Consider the following 12935-nt stretch of genomic DNA (forward strand, 5'->3'; position numbering starts at 1 on the left):
CTCCTTCCCTTTATTAATCTGACATATCACGCCCTTCCCATTATGTAAAACAAACAACCTGGTGTCCACATAAGGATACCATTTTATAAAACATATTAAACTTTGTTTATATTTTTAAAAATTAATAATAAAATCAGCACTGTTCACTGTTTGTCTTAACTCTTTCAAGCATTCTTGCACATAGTCACGTTTGTGCTCAATATCCAACTATGTATGAGACCATATGAAGTCTTAACTTTTTCTCAGAGTACTTCAAACATAGTTAAGGATTAACTTCAGCTACTTTACACTTTTGCTGCAAGTGGATGTTATTATTATAATGCCTTCACACTTACTTAATGAATAAACTGTGCTTACTGTATTTGCACATAGGCATAATGGCTCTCTTAATGGATAACTATTACCCAAGTGCAAACATCAATAGTATGAATACCAACCATTGTCTTTAGCTGGTTACTGATTATATAATGACCATGCAATTCTCCTGTTGCACTCTTTAAGTGTTGGCTAGGAGGATGCATCTTTTGTGTTTCAGAGTGAAGAAAATATTGTGATTTGCTTATGTGCCATTTTTACAGTTGCTGTTTATGATTATTAATTGGATATTCAGCCTTACAATGTTTATTTTTATTGCTATGTGATGTACCCTTTGTCTATTATGCTACTTTCCTTTGCTTAGCATTTTGATGTCTGTGGCACCAAGGAAACTTTTATGCAGCTTTTTTTCAGCTGAGCTGTTTGGACTGTACATGGCATATGTTTTTTTCCTTCTAGCCTATATTTATAACTGATTTACTGAAATCATCATCACCAATTCCCTTTGTTTACATTTTCTACATGGAGTCAGGGTGCTGTATCAACTATGTCCATCTCTCTCTCTTCAGTGCCACTCTCCTATCTTCTTTGCCACTCATACCTGAACGTCCCAGGTCTTCTATCAAACAATCCATCCAACTCTTTGCTGGATGCCCTCATTTCCTCCTGCCTTCTTCTTGTCTGTCCAAAATCTGCTTCACTGAATCATCTTGTGCTTTTCGGCACATCTGCCCAAAACACCATAATCTGTTTTTTTTTTTTACCTTTTTCGCAGATGGAGATACTTTGGCTTCTGCTGTTATGTCCTCATTTCTTCATCTACCCCACAGAGTGCACCCTACTACCCATCTCAGACTTCATTGCCATCACCTATATTTTCCTCAGCTGCTCTGCTTTTACTGCCCAGGTTTCTGTACCATACAGTAGTACTGACTGTATCACTGTTTTGTACACCTTACATTTCAGCTTCTTTGGCATTCTTATATCACACACTATACCTGACTGTGCCAGTTGTCTGCAGACCCTCTAATTCTTTAGCTTTGACTTCCTCATTCAGACTTCACTCAATCACCCCTGCCAGATACTTAAAGCTGTTAACCTGTTCCACTATTTTCTCTTCTATGTCTGTTCTCAGCTTCTGATTACCCACATTTGCTGCCATTACAACTGTCTTATCTGTACTCAGAATCATTTATTTATTTATTTTTATTTTACATTTGTTGGCCGGGTTAGTCTGACTGAGCTAAGTAGCCCTTTTTCAGCGGGGCCCAGGGAGAAAAGATTCACAGTTTTACAATTTTAGTGTTAAAAGTGTCAGCAGGTTACAATGTACACATACAATGAAATATATTTTATCAGAAAAAAAAAATACTAAGCAGAGGTAAGAGAAAGTATTCAATACAAACATTTTCAATAAACAGTGAAAAAAGTTCATAGTGTATGTAGTTATTTCACGAGTTATATCACATTAAAAATGGAAATAAGAGATGGAGACGATGATACTTTGAAGAGGCTATGAGCTAAAAAGATTTGACATTTTTTGTGATTGCATATGAATTACAGATTGGGGGGGGGGGTGAGTGCAGTGGTAGGACCAGTGGGTTTGCAGGTATTCGCTAGTGGCAGTCTTGAATTGATTTGGATGTTTGAGGGACCTGATTTCTAGTAGTAATTTGTTCCATGATATTGTAGGATTGTAACAGTAGAGGTTGCAGCCAATTTTAGTGTTAGGTTTGTATATTTGTAGTAGATTAAGGTCAGAGCTATGTAGGGACCTTGTGGCGGAATATTGAGAGATGAGGGGAGCTAGGCTAGGGCAGAAGGATTTCAGGTATAGTATAGAGTGAACTATTTGTAGTTGAGAGAGTAGAAGCTGGTGAGGTAATTCCAACTAGCTTAAGTATCTTAATGAAAGACAGTGATATGATTTATAAGTTTGGTGAGCAGTGAATCTGGCAACTTTGTTGTAGGTAGACTCTAGTTTGGTTAGTAGTGTGCAGTTAAGATTGGTAAGAATTTGGCAGCTATATAGAAGGCTAGGTAGTAGGTATGCATGAGAGAGGGTTATTTTTGCTTTGTTAGTTATAAACTTTTTATTTCAATAAAGAAGGTCAAGTTTTTGATGTGTCTTTTTGATCCAGTTGTTTACATGTAGGTCAAACTTGAGTTGATCATCTATTGATGGGGATGCTATTGAGGGACAGTAGAAAATGTAGATTTAAGGTGGGTGAAGTTCTTTGGGAAAAATAGCAAGAGCTTTGTCTGTTTAGTTTAAGAATTAGCTGGATGTCACAGAGCCAGGATTCAACTGAGTTAAAAGATGCTTGAGTTGCAGAGTTAAGGTCAGAGGGAGTATCTGTGATGGTGGAGTAATCTGCGTATTGGACAAGGGATGACTGTGGACAGGAGATGTAGAGTAGATTAGTGAATATATTGAATAGTAGTGGGTCAAGGACTGATCCTTAGGAGATGACCATTTTGACAGGACGAGGAGGGGAGAGAGCCGAGAGCCATCTCACTGATTGCAGATGGTCAGCGAGATAGCTGGAGAACTAGGTGATAGTAGAGGCAGAAAAGTTAAGGTTAGCCAATTTGGTCAGCAGAAGAGGGTGAGAGACTGTATCAAAGGCTTTTGATAAGTCAAGGAATAAGCAGGAAACCAGCTTATTGTTGTCTCTGGCTAGAGAAATAGTATTAATGAAGGATATAAGGGCAGTTGTAGTGCTATGTTTAGGGGGATAGCCATGCTGTGTAGGTGTGAGCAAATTGTTCTGCAGAAGGTATTTCTAGCTTTTTCTCAAGTGCCTGTCCCACTGCAAACACTGGGTCAGTTGTGCTGCCCCCTAATCTGAATTTGTGTTGCTCATCTCCCATCTTTCTTCTTCTCTTTATATTTATCAATCACCCTCTCCAGAACTTTCATGCGGCATGACATGAGTTTGCTGCCTCTGTACTGAAAACAGTTGTGAATGTGCTATTTGTTCTTGAACTCTGGCACTGATATGCTTATTCTCCAATTACTGAAATAATGAAAGGAAATGAATATGGTTATAGTGCTATGATTTAAAGTGACTAAACCTGGAGAATGGAGTTACAGATTAAGGCAAAACAGTTTCCCCCATTAATTCTAAATCTGTATCTCCATCTTTCCTTCATCCTGAAGCTTTACCCCTTCCTGTTTCAAAACCCCACTATCTGGCTCAACTTTGTTCTAATTCTCCTTCAACTGTTTTCCCTTATTCTTCACCAGAGTGAAGCATACCTTTTAACCTGTATCTGCACCCATTTTTCCTCCGTGTGTTGAATATTACCATGTAAGTTCCTTTGTGTGACAACATATTCGTCTTATGGTGTATTAATCCCTATATTGTGAATGCACCACAGGACTCCCATCTCCACAGCCATAGCACATCAGCTCCAGCTTTTGCGTTATGCTTTTCATAATCTTCCATGTTTAAAAGTTACTTTTTAAGTCCTGTTATACCTTACCATATAACATACATCTTTTCCCGTCTGGAGATATAGAAACAACCTTTGTTCCACATCTTCCTCCATCACCTTCTTTCCAAATCACTTAGCAAAATCATATCCCAAATTCCAAATGTACCTTCTAAATGACAAGAGTTTGAACAATAAAACTTACTTGTTTAAAGCATGTCTTGCAAAACAACCAGAACACATTTTGCCTTTCAAATTCATGTATTATGAACTCCAATACAATATTCACATTTCCTAAATTAGACTCTGCTCTATTCACTTTGTCTGCATCTTTTCTTCTCATTCACTGGAAAAATATAGTTTTAATAAATGACACTGCTCAGCTAGCAATAGGATAATACACTAAACTGGTCAGTAATGTATCTTATATCCACTTCCATCTTCATAGATTCATCTTTCTTCTTTGTCTGACACCTTCATTTTGGTGACAGATGTTATATTTTGTTGTGTATCAGGTTGAATCATGTCTTCAGAGCCATTATTTATGTTGGATCCTCACTGGAAAACAAACTGCGGTAATTAACTTTCTCCTGCACTTCCTGGGTTTATTTTGACTTTTATCCTTAATCAGTTTATTTAAAAAAAATAGTAATTTCTGTGATGTCCTTGAATGATTTATTCTGCAACCAAATATCTACATAGTATGAGGTTACATGCATTAATCCTAGTATTCCTGTTGTTGGAATTCTTATCGATTTATGTACTTGTGGATATGTGCTCGCATCAGTCCCCAAATAAGCCTACATTCTTCTATAGTGCAGGGACACTTTCATCACACTGAACCAGGTCATCCTGGGACAAGAAGTTAAATATTGAACAAATATCACCATACTTGCTATCCTTCATAACTTTTACCTGTGTTGCTTAAAGCTACTTTTTCTATCTCTTTTTTTAGTCTGTGTTTATTTTGCAATTTGAGTACACCTCAAATGTCTCAGTATCATTCCAGACATATTTCCATATTTGATAGGGTTATTAATTTAATTAAGGTGTATGTCTGAATTATTTAAGATTCATTTATTATTTGCATATTTGTAACCTGATTTACTTATTCTAAGAACACAGCATGTCATCCATCAGTAACTTATAGAGTGAGGCAGTGATTGTCTATATTTTGCAGGCTTCCTTAACATTAAATTATTCATTTTTATGGAGGACAACTATAAGAGTCTTCCCCTATTTCACCCTGTGATTTCTCTGATGTAATTAAAGTATATAAAATTTGCTGTTGAATGGAGCCCCATCAGACATGTTTCCTCAGAGTGATTTGTAGGTGATGCCCAGTTCTGCCTCGTGACTGGAGTGCAAGAATACTGGCTAAGGTATTATCAAACCATACTGGCATGAAGCTATTTATTCGCGAACAGACATATACATAGGTTCATAGGTGTGTAAAAGTATAATGTTCCTGGGGCCTTTACAAGCCTAGCCATAGGATTACCCTGGCATAGTGCCACCCAATCTTAGTTCCAAGTGCCTCTTTCGAGAAGAGCAACTGGAGTTATCCCCGGAGTGAAATTTATATTTCCCATCCACTCATCAAGATTTCTCTTGAAGAGGGCCTGTGAGGTGCTCTGTTTGATATGTATAGAAAGTGTATTCCATAGCGTGGGCAGTCCCTGGGTTATGAACCTGTCCCTCCAGCATGTTCTGTTAATTGCGGTAATGAGGTTGAGGTCTCTGGAGTGTGTGGTGCAGTGGGATTGAGATTTCTTTAGATGTAGCATTTCTAACAGAGCTGGGTCAGACATGGCTTTGTAAGTCAAGCAGAGATCACCTGTAAGTAGGCAATATGATACAGAGAATAGTTGGAGTTTTTTGAGTCAAGCGTTTAAGGCCTAAGATCCTCTTTGTGAGGTACTTTTGTGGCCTCTCCAGTTGTTGCAGGTATCTAGTGAGGTACATGCCAAATGGGGCATTGTACTTGATAATTGGCCTAATGAAGGAAGAGTAGAGAGAGACAATGACCTCTTTCTTCCTGGATGCAAAAGCCTTAGTAATGAGATGTGCCGCATAGAAGGACTTTCTGACCACAATGGCAATGTGGTGATCAAAAGAGAGGTTGCTATCAACCTGTGTTCCCAGATCTCTTATAATGCCTTCTGTGTTCAATGAACTATGTGGTAATTCATAGGAACCATTTTTTTCCCAAAGGGGATGACAACATATTTTTTGGCATTGAGATTAAGGCCATGGTTCTGACACTAGTCATTGGTGTCATTGAGGCCTTTCTGTAGGATGTCAACATCACTTGGGGAGTTAATAATAGCTCCCAACTTGCAATTGTCTGTGAACTTTGTCAGCTAGAGTCTCTTCGTGTTGGCCTGGACTTTGGACAAGTAGATACCAAACAGGAGAGGACCCAGGACCGAACCCTGTGGGACTCCACGTGTGACTAGTTGGCAATCTGACTTGGAATCAGGTACTTTCACACTGTGGGTTCTATTTATGCACCAGTTTGCAACCCACCTAGTGATATAGGGGTTGATGCCAAGCTTAGTGAGTTTTTTTTATAATTCCTGAGTGGGGAATGGTATCAATAGCCTTGGCCAGATCAAGATAGGCTGTATGAACCACTTTGCCTTCATCCACAGCTCTGGTGACTGACTCAAAGAAGTCAACCAAGTTGAGCAGGCATGATCTACCCTTCACAAAAAACAAACTGTGTGGGATGCAGAGTTTTGAGATTCCCTATATCCTTGTTTATTAGATCCATGATTATGTGTTCCATAGCTTTGCATATCAGACTCATCAGGCTAATGGGGCGATAGTTCCTGGCGTCTGTAGTCACTCCTCCTTTGTGGAGAGGGATGACTGTCACAATGCACCATTTGGTAGGGACAAAGCCTGAGGTGAGGTTATGATTGAACAGGGCACGAAGGTGAGGTGACAGTTCACTCTGTAGTTCATGTAGAACACAGCCAGGTATATTGTCAGGTCCCATAGAAGCTGTATTTTTGGCCTTGGACAGTGCTCTTGTAACCGCTGCAGTAGTAATACTGGGTGCCTGGTAATCTACTGATATTGTGATTGGTCCTTTGGGGGGGGTGAGAGGGGTAAAGTTGGCACTGAATCTGTCAGCCAGTATACTGGCAATATCTGTTGGCTTGGTTTAGGAGGTACCATTGTGCAGTAGCTTAGAGCAAATCTGGGTATTACCATGGAGATTCTTTACATAACTATAGAAGGCCTTGTGGTTGTCTTTACTATCTGCTGCAATTCTGTTTTTATAGCTGGCTTTAGAGGATTCAATGAGGGATCTCAACTTTTTGTTGTGGCTGATAAGAGAGTCTTTCCAGTCTTGGGACTTCACCTTATTCCACATCAGTTTCCTTTTAACATGTGTCTTCGATAACACTGGCATTATCATGCCATTTCCAGTACACTGATACCACATTTCTTTCAAAGACCTGTCTGGCAAGATTCTTTTTTCCTCCATAGCTGACCTTCAGGTGCCACTATTTTCTCTCCACATTCACTAGGTCATATGGACCTGTCTTAATGTACCCTGTGCTCATCCCAACCATACCTCTCAACTGTCCAGATTTTCACAGAATGTCCAGATTTTTGCCTCATATTTTTTGTATATTTCTTATAAAATTGTGGTTTTCTGGCAAAACACTGGAAAATCATTGAGGACTTAAGTCAGAAAATAATGGCAGACAATTGAGTTTCAGACTTCATGTCCTTCAGAAAATTCACGTGAATGCAAATGTTGTTATTCCATCAACTTTCTAAGTTTGTAACAGCAATATTTAAAAAGTGTCACTATTTTGAGGCCTTTGTCCCCCCCATTAATTATGCTTTGTCCAGACTCCTTGCTCTAAGAGGTTGAGAGGTATGATCCCAACCCATGTCCAGAGCTGTAAGGTTATTGAGTTAGCTGGAGACACATGCCTATTTATGCACAAGTGCAACTTCCCATGTAAGCAGTAAATCATTTATGCAGCACACTGACTGTCAGGTTCACAATGCCGTGTCATTACAGTGAGCCTAGGCTCCCCCTCCACTGCCCATGCCAGTAAGGGTAGATTCTCATTTTTGCCTACTTGTGGTGAATCTAATACATCCAGGGTTTTTAGTATTTCACCGCTTTAAATGTGACATCATTGGAGGGATGGGGGGAAGCAGCATATAAGAGATAAACATGGGCCCAGATTGCCCACAAAAGCATTTATTGGCCTCCTTGCAAGATTCAGTAGAGTAGGAAAAGAGGGTTTGTTGGTGGTTGTACTACTCATTTATTAATACAGATGGAAGTGTTTGCTAAGGTATTAGGAGTGAACATAAAGAGGGAGACAGGGCAATTAGAAAAAAGAAGAGAGGTTGCTTTAACGAAAGCTCATCAATGGAGCTGCACTTTGCCATGATGTTTACAGATCAGGGTATAGTGTTGACATGGGTTTCTAAATGAATAGGCTAGGCTCACTGCAATAAAAACAGCATTAAGAGCCTAGCAAGCTCTGAACTGTATAAATGGTGTGCTGCTTACTTGTTACATCAAAAGAATTTAGGTACTTGTGTACAGAGGTAGTATCGTCTGTATAAGAGGGTAAAGAATTAAGGCTAGCAATTAATGACAGATAATCCAATACAGTACAAATGGGCCAGTAAACTAGATAAAGCTGTTCAGGTTTAGCAGTGATATTTATAAAGGTGATTGAGGAATTGGCCAGTAGTATGAATAAAGCATTAGTGTGTTGCAATGACAGATGCAGCTTCCATCAATAACACGGTGACTGCATGGTAATATTGACTGATATAAGGAGGTGGCAAAATGTTTAGTGCAGGTTTTTAAAGGATATGGCAGAGAGTCAGACCTGTATTTTTATTCCTTAAAGACAATGGTGGTATTGGCAACTAAGCCTATCAGGGAACGGTAGGTGCTTCCATGTGTAACTGCAGATGACAAACCTCTGTAGCTAAATGTGTTTTCAAGACTGGCATTAGTTAAGTTGGGTAACATTTCAAGAGTAGTGGTACAAGCTTGGGAAACTAAAGGGAGTAGAAACTTGTCATTATCAAGTAATGTGTGAACTGTGAAGATGACTGCCATGCTGCACATTTATTTAGTGATACATGCACTGGTCTCATTTATTGGTGATGGAAGGGCAGAGGGTATCAAGTAGGTACATGTTTAGGGTGGTAGAATGGGGAAAGAGAATTATAGGATAAGACTGCAGGAATAGAAAGAGAATTGGAGGATGCAGGATGTGCAGTGTTTGATGGATAAGGAAACATAAGGTGCATCAGTGGTTAAATGGTCTGCAGAAGGTATGAAGATAGGTCAGGCATTCAGGCTGTGCAGTGAGACACTATGATGCATTCAGTTAAGAGACGAGGTGTGCTGGCTGTGAAATTACTTATCTGGAGCAAGAAGATGAGAAAGCAGAAAGGACTGGTAGAACTGAACAAGAATGATTTGGAAAGAAACATGATGTTAATTGTAAAGTTGGCTGAATTAATATGGGGAGTAATGCTTGGAGCTAAACATTTTAATTATATAAAGCAATTGTTATGACTTAAAGAGAGGAAAGTATTGTGAAATGATGGTTGAAAAAGTAAGACGAGGGAAAGGCTGAGTGCAGAACTTGAGGGTAAGAGGCTGGGTAGCTTAATAACAGGTGGCATAAGTAGAAACATCTGGATGATGGATAAATAGGATGGATTACTAAGGTCTGTTCTCTGGCATTGAGCTGAACCATTCTGGTTTAACAAATTTGTTTTTGCAACGTTAACATTTGATGTATTATCTTTCGCAATTTTACTACACCTTACTACATACTATTTTTGCACTATTTTCTGGTTTTACTAGATTATCTGTTGCTTAACTGTTCTTCACTGGTTGTTTGCACTGTTTTTTTTCTAGTACAATGCTTTATTCATACACTGTTCTTACTATCAAACTGCTGTTAATGTTAGACAATCGCTTACTGCCTTGACTATTAGCAGACTGTTTTTGCTTTCAGTTTCCTTGTTATGAAAACATGTTTAAATCTTAATTTTTTGTGGTTAGTTCTCTGTCCTCAAGCTATTATTTTTATATATAGCACCATTTTTTGCTAAATTGCTTACAATAAGCATTAGCTGCCTCATCATTTTAACTGGTTATTACCTTAATCTGTTGCATAGTTTTGATACTAAGCCTTACATACCAAACTATTACAAACTAAGCTCTATCATTACCACTAATGGCATTTATTTCTGTCTCAGTCTCTTCTATTAACAATCACCACACAATCCTTAAATCTTAGATCTGATACCTAACTAACTCTGCCATTAATATTTCAGGCACTTATCATGAAACCACATTTTTTTTTTTTTATTTTTAATCCCTTACACCTCCATTAGCTAGTAAACTGAATCAGTCCCCAAATTTGTGCCTCTGAACTCTAGGTTAAGGAAAAAAAAGGTCTGAGCTGGAGTTCGTAACCTGTCTCCTAAGAAGTGCCATTTCTGATGTAGATGTTACTCTTCTCAACTCAAGGAACAAAATAAAAAAAATAAAATAAAATAAGTCTTCTGCAGTTTCTTACATGCTACCATACATGAAGTGCTGACACAAGTGCTTCAGTTCTGTCCTGAACCAAAATGCAGTATTTCTGTACCAGCATTCAGAAATGCCAGTAGAGAAATGAATACCCTGCTGACTGAATGGAATCTATGGATTGCACCTGGGTGGCTGCTCCCTTTTCCCCAGACTACCTACTTTTCTTCTGCAGGCTCTTTATTTTTTTTTTTTATTTTGTGTTTTGATTTGTTTTTTTCCGGATCACTGATTTTTTTTCCCTGGTAAAAAAATTGCTGATCTGTGTGTTCTACATTTTGAGTTTTCGGGGATTGTGGGTCGATTATATAGCAGTCGCAATTCATTGCGTTTGCTTATATAATATAGACCCGTTTGTGTCTGGTAATACCATATCAGACATTACAGTGGCCCTCAGGATGATTCACTGTCCAAATATGATTACACCCGTGTTGTAGACCATGTGACGTGTACTTAATAAATGTGATTATGTTTGCATGACCCTTGCTTGTCTACCCTAAGGGTGTGCCCTGAGATGCAAGGTAAACCTCTAGTGTTAAATAATTATCTTCTCTCTGCAAGAATAATGCCTAAATTAAAAGCTAAAATAATTGGCATGTTAGCTGGCATCATTCTACTGGGATATACTGTGTGTCTATGTAGAACCAAATGTCATCAGTGATGTCCTGCACCTCTCAGCTTCAGGCTTTCACATACTATAACTATATACCAGATTAAAATTTAAAGAATATCAAGGCTGATCTGCTCAATGTTTAGAGCTTAACCAGCAAAATGTCTGAACTTCAGGCTTACCACCCTTGAAAACATCTATATTTGTATAATTATTGAGGCTAGGTTTCAGAACAATATCACTCCCTCTGTATTATGGTATTGCACCAACCATATGCCCAGGGCAACTAGAAACTAAGAGGGAATATCTATATTTATTAGACACTTCATTGTCTCATGGCAAATTTTGTATGATATAACATATAACATGTAACTTTTACAAATCCTAATGTATCTCAATAAAACCACCTGTCACATCATTACTAACTATGGGTTCCCTTCCAAGTTTCTTACAGAACATACTGATTACTTAAATCAAATCAAATAACTACCTATCAAGACTAATACCATTTTTATGGAAGATTTTATGTACCCCCATCTCCTGATATCAACTGGAAAACATGTACAACCACCAATACTTGTGGCCAGAGATTCTTTGACTACCATTTTGCCAGCACAAACTGTCCCTGCTCCTAGGAGAGGTGTTAGTTTTCCTGATAAACAAACTGCTCCCCCAACGTATTCCATGTATTCCATTATACTTATTTCTATCTTTGTGGCAAAATTTAATCATCTAGCTAGTAAAAGCTTCCACACCCATACAGACCAAAGAGTATTTTGAGATTTTTCTAAGTCCAACTTACTACTTCTTACAGATACCCAGGATCAGAATAGGTGTCATATTTCACTGAACAAGCACATTCATGAAGATTACCTTTATTTATTAATTTATTGACATTTGATCACTCAAAAAGTGTGACTGGGTAGGAGTAATTTTTCAGCAGAGTCCCAGGAAGAAAAACCTCTGAAGTATTGCAAAACATTTTAAGAACAATAATTTTACAGTCTTTAAGAATAATACAAAAGACAGCTACATTTAAATAATTATATCAAATTAGATATAATATGAAAATACTGGCTAATAACAGATGCAAGTTATATGACAATGATTTCACAGTTAGACAAATTGTAGCCAGTTTATAGACATAATAAAGGTACATTAGTATAATACAAACAGGAAATGTAACACAAAGTGAGAGGACTGAAGGATTATGTTGCAATTAAAGAGAAATCAAGGGAGAGAAATTGACTGAAGTAAGGAAGCGAGTAAAGAAATAAGAGAGTAAGGAGATATAAGATATGAATACGTATTTGTTCCAGTTAAGAGATACAGTTTATCCTGATGTTGAGCAAGAACAGCTATATTTTGGCTAGGAAGTCATTCAGAATAATTTAGAAGGATGGGAGGGAGGGTATTGACCTGATGGATACAGATAAGTAGTTCCAAGTCTTAGCAACATGGTGTAAGTACAGGCAAGGCCCAGCAGTTTTGATAGATTTGTGGGCAGACAGGAATTTTCGGTCAATGGAATGTAATGACCGACTAGGAATATAGTTGTGTTGAATGTTATTTGATGCTGGACAAACGGATGGATTCTGGATGTATGTGTGTGTGTGTGTGTGTGTGTGTGTGTGTGTGTGTGTGTGTGTGTGTGTGTGTGTGTGAGTGTGTGTGTGTGTATATATATATATATATATATATATATATATATATATATATATATATATATATATATACATATTGTTAGAAAAATATGTATTAGTTAAAAGGGTTAATACATTTATTCTGTTCACACTGCATTAATCTGCACAGCTACTAGAGACATTCCAGTCCTGTTTATGTCATGAAAATATGTGCAGCTATGATCTGCTTATGCCATGGAAATTAACAAGAAGCATTTGATTCCTGCTAAATAATAATAAGTGTTTCATTTCCACTAGTGTCATGAGACTTAACAAAGAGTTA

Source organism: Protopterus annectens, chromosome 3.part0 (assembly GCF_019279795.1).
Source record: "Protopterus annectens isolate FY-2018-M chromosome 3.part0, PAN1.0, whole genome shotgun sequence".
In the NCBI taxonomy this organism is placed as follows: Eukaryota; Metazoa; Chordata; order Ceratodontiformes; family Protopteridae; genus Protopterus; species Protopterus annectens.